This window comes from Echinops telfairi, unplaced genomic scaffold, assembly GCF_000313985.2.
Source record: "Echinops telfairi isolate 266 unplaced genomic scaffold, ASM31398v2 ScPeMD7_7469;HRSCAF=8507_1, whole genome shotgun sequence".
NCBI lineage: Eukaryota > Metazoa > Chordata > Mammalia > Afrosoricida > Tenrecidae > Echinops > Echinops telfairi.
In genome coordinates this window covers 91,988,301-91,998,224 of record NW_022111373.1, presented here as the reverse complement: position 1 = coordinate 91,998,224, position 9,924 = coordinate 91,988,301, and the positions used below count along the sequence as shown (strand labels likewise).

At 42.3% G+C, this 9,924-nt stretch overlaps 1 pseudogene; it reads right to left on the bottom strand.

The window, feature by feature from the left end:
• The window catches only part of LOC123521106, a 1,321-nt pseudogene extending 790 nt beyond the window's left edge, over positions 1–531 (bottom strand).
• Positions 532–9,924: the final 9,393 nt, after the last annotated feature.

Genomic DNA, 9,924 nt, shown 5'->3' with positions numbered 1-9,924 from the left:
CGGCCATTGATCACATCGAAAGCAGGAACTGGCAGGATAATTTCGGAATTGCTGGCCAAGTCAGCAATGTGACGGTATAGGGGGACTCCCTTCTCAACAGCACCGGCCTTGCACACAGCGAGGGACACGCCCAGAATGGCATTTGCACCAAATTTTTATTTATTCTCAGTTCCATCCATCTCAATCATCAGCTTGTCGATCTTTTCCTGTTCCATCACGTTCAGCTTGTTGCTAACCAGGGCAGGCGCAATCGTTTTATTGATGTGCTCAACAGCCTTTAGACACCTTTGCCTAGATACCGGGTCTTATTGTCCCGGAGCTGTAGGGCTTCATAGATCCCAGTGGAGGCACCACTGGGGACAGCAGCTCTGAAGAGCCCTTTGGCGGTGTAAAGATCGACCTCAATGGTGGGATTTCCACAGGAGTCAAAGATCTCTCTGGCGCGAATCTTGAGGATAGACATGATGGATTTCTGGCCGCTGGTTCTCGTCCTCCAGGAAGGAAGTGGAGGAGGCTGCAGACACCGAGACGGGTGATGGGTCAGCAGAGTGCGGATGCTGGTCTTTTCCATTTTTTTTTTTTTTTTGCTTTTTTTCCTCCTCTTTTTCCACTCACACGCCAATGCCCAGGCTCCAGACCACTCCCCTTTGCCTAGGGCAATTACTCCGGCCCTCCACCCAGCTGGGGGGCGCTTCAGTCTCTGCGGAGTAACACCCAGCTGGGGAAATCCTGCCCACCTTCCGCCTCAGGGGAACTCAAACGTACATTCCAAGGCACTCTAAGTGGCTGAGGAAAATCCCACCAGCCAGTTCTCTGTGACATAACAAGCAGCTGGGAAAATCCAACCCATCTTCGACTGCAGAGGAATTCTAAGCTACCCCCAAGACCCTCTCAGGAGCTATGGGAAGGCCTGCCCACCCACTGAGGTGTTCCACTTGGCTGAGAGAACCTCTGCGCATCTTCCATGGCACTCCATGTGGCTGGGGGAGCACCTGCCCATCCTCCACGATCCCACATGGCTGAGGGAACTTCCTCCCACCTGCCGTAGTGCCTCACACAGCCCAAGGTAGCCCCGACAACACTCTCCAGTGATCCACGCTGTGGCGGGAACTTCGGCCAAACCTACACGGCGATCTAGCCAACTAGCGCAATTTTACACTACACCAAAGCGGGCACACCCGCCTGTGGTGCTCTACACCAAAGCGGGCACACCCACCTGCCCTCCCCAGCACTCTAGTCACAGTATGTACTAACGAACATGCTCTGAGGTGCCCCAAGCCACCATGTGCCACACCACCATGGGTTCCTGTGAGATCATCCAGTGTAGTGCCATACTTGTGGGTCCAGAACCACGCAACCAGCATCCCCTGAGAGGACCATCCAACTTGTCCTATAAATAACAGAATACTGGTTGGCTATGGAAAGAGTGAAACCATAGGAGGATAAAGTGTTAGCCCAACCCCACAGTGAAATTAGCTGCAGGCAGTTCAAATGAGCATTCCTATGAGTCTCCCAAAGAGAGAGCCCAGTGTTCTACAACCCTCTGGATAATGGAGCCAGGATCCTGTAAAACAACACAATGCAAACAGCAATCAGCCCCAAGACACTCAATGAAAAAACAGGAGAAACAAAGGCAATGTCAGAAGAAGTCCTGAACTTAATGATGTGCATAAAAGAAGCAGACATTGATCTGCCACAGATTCTTTAGAATGCTGCTTGGAGTCATTCAGGATATGAGGCCAACAATACAGAAAAAGGATGAAATGATAAGAGGAGATAAAAGCCACGCCTCAAGAGAAATACAAGACCTAAGAGATGAAATAACAAAAGCCAGTGGCAAATTAACAGACTTCACAACAAACTCGAGGAAGCAGAGAATCACGCCAGTGACCTAGAGGATAACCAGGCAGACTTAAACAAGAAAGGCAGTCAAATAAGATGATCAGAAAAGCTGAAGAAAACCTGAGATCAATGTCTGATACTATGAAGAAGAACATTAGAATAATAGGCCTACCTAAACAGGAACAACAAATACTTCAACAGCAAAAATAAGAAGGGAATTCTTAGAGAAAAACTTCCCCAGCTTAATGAATAAAAACCAGGCCACCATTCAGGAGGCTGAAAGAACACCAGCTAGACTGAATCCCAAGAAGAGGTGACTAAGGCATATAATAATTAAACTATTCAACTTTGAAGAAAAGGAAAAAATCATGAGAGCTGCTAGGAAAAATCAAGCAGTAGCCTATAAAGGTACCCAAATAAAAATATGCTCAGACCTATCAGCAGACACTATGAAGAAGAGCATGGAGTAACATAGTCCAAAAATTGAAGGAAAATAATGCAAACCCAAGAATACTCTATCCAGCAAAATTTGCTATTAAGATAGGTGGAGAAGTAAAAGTGTTCCCAGACAAGGAAAAACTCAAAGAATATGTTAAAAGAAACCCAACTCTACAAAAGATAATTTCCGACCCAGTATGGACAGAAGAACAGCCCTCATCGAGTACAAATACAAGACTAAAACATAGACAACCCCACTCAGAGGGCAACAAAGAGAAAACAGCCCCAAAGATAGCATTGGCTCAAGGGTGGAAAGAATGCAAGAATGAACCACACACACACACTGAAGAGAAAAAGAGGTAGGAAAACATCCAACACAAAAGGTACAAGATGACATCACAGAATCCACACATGGATGTAATAACCCTGAATATTAATTGACTAAACTCTGGCATTAAAAGTCAGGGCTGGCAGACTGGCTTAGAAAACACAACCTGTCAATCTGCTGCCTACAGAGACACATCTCAAGATTACAGACAAAAATAAGCTGAGAATCAGAGGCCGGAGAAAAATATACCAAGCAAATGGCAATTCAAAAAGCAGGAATTGCAATCCTAATCTCAAACAAAATTGATCTCAAGGTACAAACCATAACAAGAGATAAGGAGGAGCACTATATCATGCTTAAGGGAAAAGTAGACCAAGAACCAGTGAGCATAAAAAATATATATGCACCCAACCAGAAACCGGCAAAATTCATCAAACATTCCATGAGGTAAAAAAAGAAATTACAGGCTCAACAATTGCAGTAGGTGACTTTAATACACCACTCTCCGAGAAAGATAGAACATGGGGAAAGAAGTTTAACAAGGAGTCTACAGATCTAAACATTATGATTAGATGACTCGACCTGATATTTTCAGAGTTCTGTACTCGAATGCAAAAAAAAATTCATTCTTTTCAGGTCCACATGGCATACTCAAAAAGAGACAACATGCTGGGACACAAGTCGAATCTGTGTAAATTCAAGCACGTAGAGATCATACAAGACTTCTCTCTCCAACCACTATGCCATAAGGCTGGAAATCAAAAACAAGGAGAAAATATTGCAGGATGAATAACTCTCTATTATAAAAGGAGTGGGTACTGGGTCAGATCAGAGATGAAATTAGGAAATTTCTAGAAACCTACAAAAATGAGAATACGTACCAAAACTATGGGACATAGCAAAGGTAGTTATCAGAGGAGTTTGATAGTAACACAAGCACACATGAAAAAGGAAGAGAGACTTATGATTGATATGCTAACACAAAACTTACAGCAACTAGAGCAGAGTCAACAGAACAATCCTACTAACAGCAAAGGAAAATAAATAATAAAAATCAGGGCTGAGATTCATGAGAGGGAAAGCAAAAAAACTATGGAAAAAATTAATGCAGGTGAAAGTTGGTTCTTTGGAAGGATTAATAGAAATTACATACCACTGGCAAACCTAACCAAAGAAAGGAAGGAACAAATTTCAATAGCAAAGATAAGAGATGAAACAAGGGACATTACAAGGGACCCTAATGAAATCAAAAGGATAATTACACAGTACTATGAGAACCTGTACTCCAATTAATTCAACAACTAGGAAAACACGGACTAATACTTGGAAAATAATCCCTCCCTACACTATCCCAGTTGGATGTCAAGAATCTCAACAGACCCATAGCAATAGAAGAAATAGACAAGGTTATCACGGAATTACCAACAAAACAATCCCCCGGGGCAGATAGCTTCACAGGAGAATTCTACCAAATATTCAGGGAACATCTGACACCAATCCTACACAAACTTGTCCAGAACACAGAATATGACAGCAAACTCCCAAACTCTTCTTATGAAGCTAGTATAACTCTGATACCTAAACCGGAAAAGGATTTCCACAAAAATCAAGAACTATAGACCAATATCCCTAATGAACACTGATGCAAAAATCCTTAACAAAATACTGGCCAATAGAATACAAAAGTATATAAAACAAATAATTCACCATGACCAAGTGGGTTTCATAACAGGTGTACAGAGATGGTTCAACATAAGAAAAACCATTAGTATTATTGACCACATTGACATGAAAAATTTTAAGAACCACATGATAATATTGATAGATGCGGAAAAAGCATTCAACAACATCCAACACCAATTCCTGTTTAGGACACTCAAGAAGATAGGAATGGATGGAAAAGTCATCAAGATAATACAAGCTATGCATGAAAAACCAACAGCCAACGTGGTAGTCGGTGGAGAAAAGATGAAAACAATCCAACTGACAAAGGGGAACAGACAAGGATGCCCCTTGTCCCCACTCTTATCTAATATCACACTGGAGGTCTTAGTTAACAACATACGGCTAAGAAAAGACATCAAAGGTATTTTCCTGGGGAAGGAAGAAGTGAAACTATTGTTATTTGCTGATGATATGATTTTATATATGGAAAATCCCAAAAGCTCCACAAGGGGAGTACTGGAAGCAATATGGCAGAGTGGCAGGATAGAAGATCAGCAAACAGAAGTCTATCAGACTGCTATACACATCAGACAAGACCACAGAAGAACGGATCAAAAAGGCAGTACCCTTCACAAGAGCCAAGCACAATTTGAAATATCTAGGGATATACCTGACTAAAAAAGCAAAAGATTTATATGAGGAAAATTACAGAACACTATTACAAGAAACCAAGAGCAACCTCCACAAATGGAAGAATACCCCATGCTCTTGGATCAGAAGACTCAATATAGTAAAAATGTCAGTTCTGCCGCACTATATAAATTTAATGCTATCCCAATACAAATACCATCATCTTTCTTCAAAAAATTGGAAAAATGGATTACCAACTTCATATGGAGAGGGAAGAAGCCTATAATTGGCAGAGCACTCCTCAACAAGAAGGACAGAATGGAAGGGCTTGCTTTACCTGACTTTAGCACCTATTTTACAGCCACGGTGGTCAAAACAGTGTGGTATTGGTATAATGTCAGATACTCAGACCAATGGAAAAGAATTGAAAGCCCAGAAATAAAATCATCAGCATACAGACAATTGATCTTTGATAAGGGCCCAAAAAATATCAAATGGGAACCAGATGCTCTCTTCAACTAGTGGTGCTGAAAAAAATGACTATCTACCTGCAGGAAAAATGAAGCAAGACACTTACCTCACTCCATGCACAAAAATAAACTCAAGGTGGATCACAGACCTCGAGGTAAAACCCCAAACTATTAGGGCCATCAATGAGGGAATTGGGACCAACTTGAGAACTTTGGCACATGGAATACATAGGCTCTCAGAACCAGGGAAGGACACAAATGCAGATGAAGCACAAATTGACAAGTAGGATATACTGAAGATAAAACACCTGTGTACATCGAAAGAATTCACCAAGAGAGTAATAAGAGAGCCCACGGACTGGGAAAACATCTTTAGCAAGGACACATCAGACAAAGGCCTTAGTACTAAAATCTACAGTACTCTGCTGGCTTCCAAAAAGAAAAAAAAACAATTGCCAATTGCCCACTGAGGAGGTGGGCAAAGGAACCTGAAAAGAAGTTTCACAAGGGCAGAAATCCGAATGGCCAATAAATATGAGAAAATGTTCCTGATCACTAGCCATATGAGAAATGCAAATTAAAACAAATATGAGATACCACCTAACACCTTCAAAGATATCCCAATTCAAAAAATCAGAAAGTAACAAGTGTTAGAGGGACTGTGGGGAGACAGGAACTCTCATCCACTGCTGGTGGACCAGTAGGTATTTATAGTCATTATGGAAACTGATTTGGAGATATCTAAAACAGATGGAAATTGAGCTACCATACAACCCAAGAATCCCCCTACTGGGCATATACCCAGAATAGGCAAGAAACAAACCACAGCCAGACATCTGTACTCCAATGTTCATTGTGGCACAGTTCACAATTGCAAGGAGTTGGAAACAACCCAAATTTCCATCAATGGATGAATGGATTAAACAACTGTGGTACATACATACACTTACTACACATCTCTAAAAAGCAGTGATGATGGCATGAAGCACATCGCCACATGGGAAGAACTGGAGGAAATTATGCTAAGCAAAGTAAGCCAAGCACAAAAGTACAACATGAGTCTGCTGAGGTGAGCTTAAAAATGCAAAAGGGGCATAGGGGAAAAGCTACTATGTACATACTGTACATACTCAAGTATAAGCTGAGGCACTTAATTTTACCACAAAATAACTTGGGGGCTTTTTCAGCATAAAAAAATGTTCTGAAAAAATTCAGCTTATACTAAAATATATATGGGACATTCCTGGGGTGAAGTCCGGGTACTATGGCAGGGGCCAGACCCAATCCAGGGACACATATGGCAGCCAACTAAAAAGGAAGGGGGGAAAAACACAGGGGAACAGAATACTAACCCAGCCACGGGGAGGATGTTGTTTATATCTCCACAGAAGAGGGAGAGAGGGACCAGACTTCAACCCGGTGCACCAAGATATGAATGCAACATACTGGCATGAAGCAGGGAACCAACAGAAAGGTCTGCGGAGCCGGCCCCAATCCCAACTACATGGACACCCCCAACTCCCCTCTCAGAAGAATGCACCAGAGGACAGCACTGAAGCTACAGCTCAGGGAAAGGAGTGTGTCTGATCAGAGCACACAGAAGCCAAAGAAGAGGGAAGAAGAGAGAGTGGAACACATATGGCCCATCAAGCCCCAAGGACAATATTCCTGCTCAGAGCACCCAATACACAGAGAGGACCACAGGGAAGGCCCAACCATGAGACAAGAAGTCCCTCACTGACCTGTATCACTACAAGGGACAATCCTGGAGGCACAGTGTGGGAATTGTGCACAATCTGACCCCACCACACTGGGGTGAAACGCTAGGGACATGCAACAGAGCAGCAAGGGGAGCAAAGCAATGAAGTTCCCAGGGAATACCAAAATTAGACTTTGGGGCCAGGGCATGGCACCCTATCAGACTCGACTTGAAAGTACCCCTATAGGTCAACAAACAGACCAGGAACTATTCTTTTTTGTCGTTGGTTTTTTGTCGTTGTTGCTTGGTTTTGGGTTTTATTTTGTTGTTCTGTATTGTTCTGTCTTGTTTTTGTGCTTATTATTGTCTCTGTATGTCTTTCTATATAAGATAGATGGGATAAACAATCTGGAGGAGAAAACAATGGGACTAATGGTTCTGGGGGGACATGGGAGAGGGGAGGCAAGGAAAGGAAGTGGTGTTAACAAACCCAGGGACAAGGGAACAACCAGTGATTTCAAATCAATGGTGAGGAGGGTGTAGGATGCCTGGTATGGCTTGATCAAGGGCAATGTAACTGAGAGGAATTACTAAAACCCGACTGAAGGCAGAACATGATAGTGGGACAAGAGGAAAGTAAAAGGAAATAGAGGAAAGAACTAGGACGAAAAGGGCTTGAAGGCTTGAAGACAAACAAGTGGCCACCTAGCTGAGAAGCACAAAGTCCACATGGAAGTAGCACACCATCCTGTGTGATCATGGGGTGTTGATGGGATCAGGTATCAGGCATCAAAGAACAAAAAATCATATCAATGTGAATGAGGGGGAGTGCAGAGTGGAGACCAAAAGCCCATCTGTAGACAATTGGACATCCCCTCCTCCCAGAAGGGCCACCGATGAAACATATAACTTTCCTCTAGTTCTTTAATGTTCCACACACACACACACACACACACACACTCTCTCCACACTATCATGATCCCAATTCTACCTTACAAATCTGGCTAGACCAGAGCATGTACACGGGTACAGATAAGAGCTGGTAACACAGGGAATCCAGGACTGATAAACCCCTCAGGACCAATAATGAGAGTAGCAATAGGGGGCAGCGGGGGGTGGGGCTGGGGGTAAGGGGAAGATGGGGGGGAGAAAAGGGGAAGAGATCACAATGATCTACATATAACCCCCTCCCTGAGGGACGGACAACAGAAAAGTGAATGAAGGAATACATTGGTTGATGTAAGACATGAAAAAATAAAAATAATTTATAAATTATCAAAGGTTCGGGAGGGGGGGGTTGGAATGAGGAGCTGATATCAAGGACTCAAGTAGAAAGAAAATGTTTTGAATATGAAGATGACAACAAATGCACAAATATGATAGACACAATGTATCTATGCATGGATGGTGATAAGAGCTGTATGAGCCCCCAATAAAATGATTTTAAAAAAGGAGAGTGGGAAGACTTTGTTTCATGCTTGGGCATGTTATCAGAAGAGACCAGTCCCTGGAAAAAGACATCATGCTTGGTAAAGTAGAGATTTAGAGCAAAGAGAAAGACCCTCAACAAGATTGACCCAACAGTTCCAACAAGAATTATGCTCAAACATAAGTATGAGAATGGCATAGGACAGGTCAGTGCTTTGTTCTGTTGTCCCCAGGGTCACTGTGAGCCAGACAGAGAGGGCTCTCTCTACAGCACCTACCAACCATTAACACACGTTCATCCTGGGCATTTTTCTCTTATTTAAAAAGCAGCCCTGTTATCACACAGAAGGCACTGTAAAATCATTTGCTCTCCCTTTGGACTATTTTAAAACGGATTCAGTTAAAAAAATAAGTGAAGGGGAAATCCATGTGGATTAAAGGGTGGGGGTGTGAAGTGTGGATCCCCTTGACCATGGACCAGGGGTGTGAACAGACTTGCTAACATGGAGAATGCACTGGAAAGTGGATTGTTGTACGTGCAGTTACGTTAAAATTTAGCACCCCAACATTTGATATTCCTGAAGAGTTTAAATGTGTTCAGCTTTTAAATGTGTTCTAGCTTTTAATATTTTCTGGTTTCTTTTCTATTGAGATCTTTATCTGTTGTTGTTTTTTTTTATCTTTATCTGTTTTATCATATTATTCTTGCTAGCTTTGCCGTTGTTGTTTGTTGGTTAATGATTTTCTGAATATGAACTCCAGGATAGATAAATCTAGAGATGGGAACTAGATTAATGGTTCTTTGGGGGTATGACAGGAGAGGTTAGGGGGAAATGGGGAGCTAATAACAAGTACAAGATGGAAGAAAATGTTCTAAAACTGACTGGTGATGACTGTACAACTCTCCTTGATGCGAATGGACTACTAAATTGTATGATATATGAATTAAATGCCAATAAAATTTGGGGGAAGAAAAATGTGTGTTAAGTACTGTCAGTATTAACAGTTCTCTCTAATGCATAGTATTTTGCTCTACTGCTATAACATATTTTTGTTTGCTTGAGATGGACTTATTTGTCCCTAAAGACTCCCAAGTTCATGTCAATTTTACTTTACCTCCTTTATGGAGGTGGGGGTGGGGGGGCCCTACTCAAACCACTATTTAGGGCTTGAGGGATAAAAAACCTAGAGGGAATAGGATAAAAGTGGCTTGGAAACCTGTCAGTTTATATGTAAGAAAACTAAGATAAATACTTGGTACCAAATCGTCCAAATAGACATCTCTACAGGCACTACATGACTTCCTGGCCATGATGTTTGACAACTTCTCATGTTATTTTCCTCCGTTAACATAAACTCAAAGCACCCTGAGTTTCCCATCGAATCTCCTGAGTGGCAGCTGTCAATGTGAGCCCATAGATAGT